Source organism: Apis dorsata, unplaced genomic scaffold (assembly GCF_000469605.1).
Source record: "Apis dorsata unplaced genomic scaffold, Apis dorsata 1.3 scaffold_231, whole genome shotgun sequence".
In the NCBI taxonomy this organism is placed as follows: domain Eukaryota; kingdom Metazoa; phylum Arthropoda; class Insecta; order Hymenoptera; family Apidae; genus Apis; species Apis dorsata.
Window position 1 is genome coordinate 676,822 of NW_006263513.1, and position 4,155 is coordinate 680,976.

The 4,155-nt window shown below is 33.5% G+C and overlaps 1 protein-coding gene across 17 annotated transcripts in view; it reads left to right on the forward strand.

Moving 5' to 3' along the window:
• The window catches only part of LOC102673156 (RNA-binding protein Musashi homolog Rbp6), a 795,620-nt gene that overhangs the window by 361,459 nt on the left and 430,006 nt on the right, over positions 1 to 4,155 (forward strand). The gene's annotated exons all lie outside the window — the stretch shown is intronic.

The following is a 4,155-nucleotide window of genomic DNA, read 5'->3' on the forward strand; positions in this document are numbered from 1 at the left end:
TTCTGGTGGATAAGAAAATGGGAGTAGAGGAAGAAAGAGGAGATACGGATGTGAGAGGGTATCCGCGAGACTATTGCGTTGAATTGGTACGTGGTGTGGTTGTTTTGCAAGAGCACAGTTGTTTCTATGGGAGATTAATAAAGGAAGTTCACGAGAAACGCTTTAACATATTTATATTTATGAATAAAATATGATTTCAGGAAATGTAGGTAGGTAAATGTTGGTATAAAATAATATCAATATATTATTAAATTTATTCGGCACGATATATTTAATTCATTTAAACGAATAAACTTATATATGTAATGGCGAACATATTACTTTTGCAATTATAAAAGCGAGTCGTTATTTCATATTTTTTTTTTTATCGTGACTCTCTAAAATATAAAAAATTTCCACAAACTTATCTTATAAAATTTGAAACTTATATCAGTGTTAAAAATATCTCACGAGTAATCGTGTAACAAAGTATCTTCGAGTTCGTTATTAATTTACGAATGTCGATCAATTACCAGCCACCAAAGGTATAATTTTCATAAATATGAAACGAGAGGAAACGAGTCCCCTGTTTAATATTTCATTGCTTGTCACAATCTTATCAAAAGAGGAAGGAAATAAAATTTACATCTTTCCATCATCCTTCCACAATCGTCCAGAAACCCAATTCCCTTAATCGAAATGACGTACATTCCATCTCTTACAATCCATTGAAAAAAAGAAAGAAGAAATAATTCCTTTTCACACGTAACCGGAAATTCATAAGCACCGCGGCATCCCGTTCGGTAGTGTAACACGATATTTCGAAATTTTATGCAAATTGACATCCTCGTCTCTTCCCATTGACCGTTCGAAAATTTTCAACTCGCATTTACCTGTAGCATTATATGCAAATTCGTATTTAACGGATATCGTTATGACCGTATTTCCTTCAATTCCCTCAAAAATACGTTCGCGAGGCTGATGTAGGTCATCGTCGAAAGCGACACGTTTGTGTGTGTGTATGCGCGCTGCACTTTACGTGTGGGACACACGTTTGTCGTGGATAAAAGTGGAAGGGGAGGGCGGTGCACGCGGACAAGTTAATATTTCACGTGAAGGGTCGAAAGAGCGCAGGGATTTGGAGGGGTGGCTGCCGCGGAATTGATTGTAGCGAATTCTTACACGCGCTCCCTCTTCCAACGATCATCCCTCTCCCTTTAAAACGGCGTCAACGTTGTTAAAAGTAGGGTGATCGTTACACCACGTGTCCTCACGAATCGCGCCCTCGTGTTTCCCGCGGCGAATTATGGCCGCGATCGAACCGTTTCTTTTATCTCTGTATCGTTCCAAGTTTCGGGGTTGCGACGAAAGTTCTTTCCTTTTTCTTCCCTATCGTGAAATTTGAGACGGTATTTCTTATTTCTTTTTATCGGTGTTTATCGGTGTTTCGTAATCGTTGAATGATTTTTCACGTTTGTTGGATGGAAAGCTTTTGACGGAAATAGTAAACAATGTTCTTTGTTATCGTATGAAGTTTCTTGTAGAATAAAATTTTCTGTAGATCGGTAGAAATTAAATGGGAATGAAGATGGTAGAGCAACTTAGCTTTTAGCGATTTAAAGAATCGAGAAGAGAACTGTAATGTTTTTTTGAAACTTAAATGAAATCGGCTTAATTTTCTTTTATTTTTGTTGGATAATGATACGTATGATCAATAAGAAGAAGAAGAATTTTCATGTCATTTATTTATTATTCATTTGTATGTGCAATTTTATTATTTTGCGAGGAGAAAATTTCATCATCGTTGCATTCATATATTCGATATTTTCACATTCTAATAATCCCGAAAACACAGAAGACAGAGGCTAGTCGTGGATCTAATTTCCATAATAAAAGCTAGGTTGAAACATTATATTATTTTGTAATATACATGTGCATGGCTCGTGCTTAATTTTACAGGGAAACGGCAATTTGAGAATATTAATTTTAAAAAAAATTGTTTTAACACGTTTTAATCGATAATAATTTGTCTGTAAAGTTTTACCGTTAATATATCGTGTGCAAGAACGAGTTGGAGCGTGACGTATAGTTTATTGCATCCAGCAAAATACAATCAAGAGAGTAATTTCGTTCTCAATTTCATGAGGAAATTTACAATAATGAATTTTCACTTTGCAATTATGAGATACCATCATTTCGCGATCGTCGATTTAATCGTTAATGGAAAATAATGTTTACTGGTTTTAGAATAAACAAACAGTTTCGTATATTTGTAAAAAAAAAAAAGAAAAAAAAAAAAAAAAAAAAAAAAAAAAAAAAAAGAAAAAAAAAAAAAAAAAAAGAAAAAAAAAAAAAAAAAAAGAAAAAAAAAAAAAAAAAAAGAAAAAAAAAAAAAAAAAAAGAAAAAAAAAAAAAAAAAAAGAAAAAAAAAAAAAAAAAAAGAAAAAAAAAAAAAAAAAAAGAAAAAAAAAAAAAAAAAAAAAAAAAAAAAAAAAAAGAAAAAAAAAAGTATTTTCACGGTAAAAGTTCTCCCGGAAAAATGGCTTTTTTTGTCAGAATTATTCGGCTCGTAAAATTTGACGAAAGTTGGAATAGAAACTTTTACATTTTTATGTTCGTTTTTAATAAAAATAACCCTATCATTTTCTATCCATTTCATCCATAATTCCACATCTTAAAGCCTTAAAAGCCACAGTTTTCGGTTTCGGGATCGCCGATGGAAATACGCCATGGTAAATAAGTGCAGTTGCAGTGGATATGGAATTATTGATCTAAGGTTGTTTCTATGATTTATGGCTGCGGATAATGCATTTGAAATGTGTTTAACGGCCGAAACCGGGCTTTTTGCACGATCGAAAAACGACTTTGTTCAGCCATTCGGAGGCACGAAAGAAGGAAGTTTGTTGAATCGAGTTTAAAAATGGCCCGTTCAAGCAACTATAAAAGAAATCTTTAATCTTATTCAAATTAAATTTAACTTTCTTCAAATGTTTTTCCATTGAACGCGCTCAAACCGTTGGATCCGATAAGGGAGAAATAATGTAGAAACGATAATATACTTTATTCGCTGTAATATGATAAATTATTTTTAATTATAATATTAAAATATCTTGATCATAAACTAGTTAACTAAAAATATTTAAATATCAATCTATTATTTTCTTCGCGATTTATCATTTTAACTCGATATTGGAACAATATAAAATATATTTTTGTATTATTTTTAATGCTACGTATATAAGCGTATCGAAATTACAATTTTAAGAAAAAAAAAAAGAAAGATTCTTTTATTACTTAGTTTCGTGTATCATCGCGTATCGCGTAATAAAAATTATTTAAAAAAAAAAGAAAAAAACGGAATTTGATTCCAAAAAATAATATATTCGATTCACCGTCACGTCAGTTGAATGATAGTTCTCCATCGAGAAACTGTTTGTTCCACCGCAGCCACCGAATTTGGAATTCGAATTCTAATTCAAACCGGTTCAGTTGAAACGGAATTTACCACTGTTAAATCATTTAACACTCTTCTCTCTATATCGCACAAACAAGCGCGGTCCAAATTCTACGTCGGCTGTGCCGAGGATAGTTTCTGAACCGGAAATAATTCAAACGAAAAATTTTAAACGGAGCAAAGAGGTTCACGAGACTTCAAATTCATCCACGCTCGGCAAAACGTAAGGCATTTTTCCGGAGCCAGTAATAAAATACAGGCATCCCATTTCATCTGCAGAACATCCTCAACTCCAAGAAAATACGCTGTCCACCCCCGAAAAATACTCGAATCTCTATCTATTCTCTCCCCGTTTCGCGTCTATTCTTCTCTGTCTGCCCCGTGCACAGTGTAACCCCCCCCCGTTTCTTTTCATAAATGCGCATAATCCACGCGGATTCGCAAGAAATGCGCGCCAGATAAATCCCATCGTTCGTATAATAACAACGAAAAACCGTCCAAACGGGGTGGTTGCTGCCTCGAACTGTCAATGACGAGTTTTTCAATTTCTTTCGCTCTCTGAGCTACGATTCAAAAGTGCAATTCGTCGCAGAAAATTAGGGAATGAAACCATTCGTGAATAGTAGATATTCCGGATCGAATCATCGATGAAACGTTGGATGGAAGATCATTTCCTTATGCAGCGTTATGCAGTTGATACAAAAAAAAAAAAAAAAAAAAAA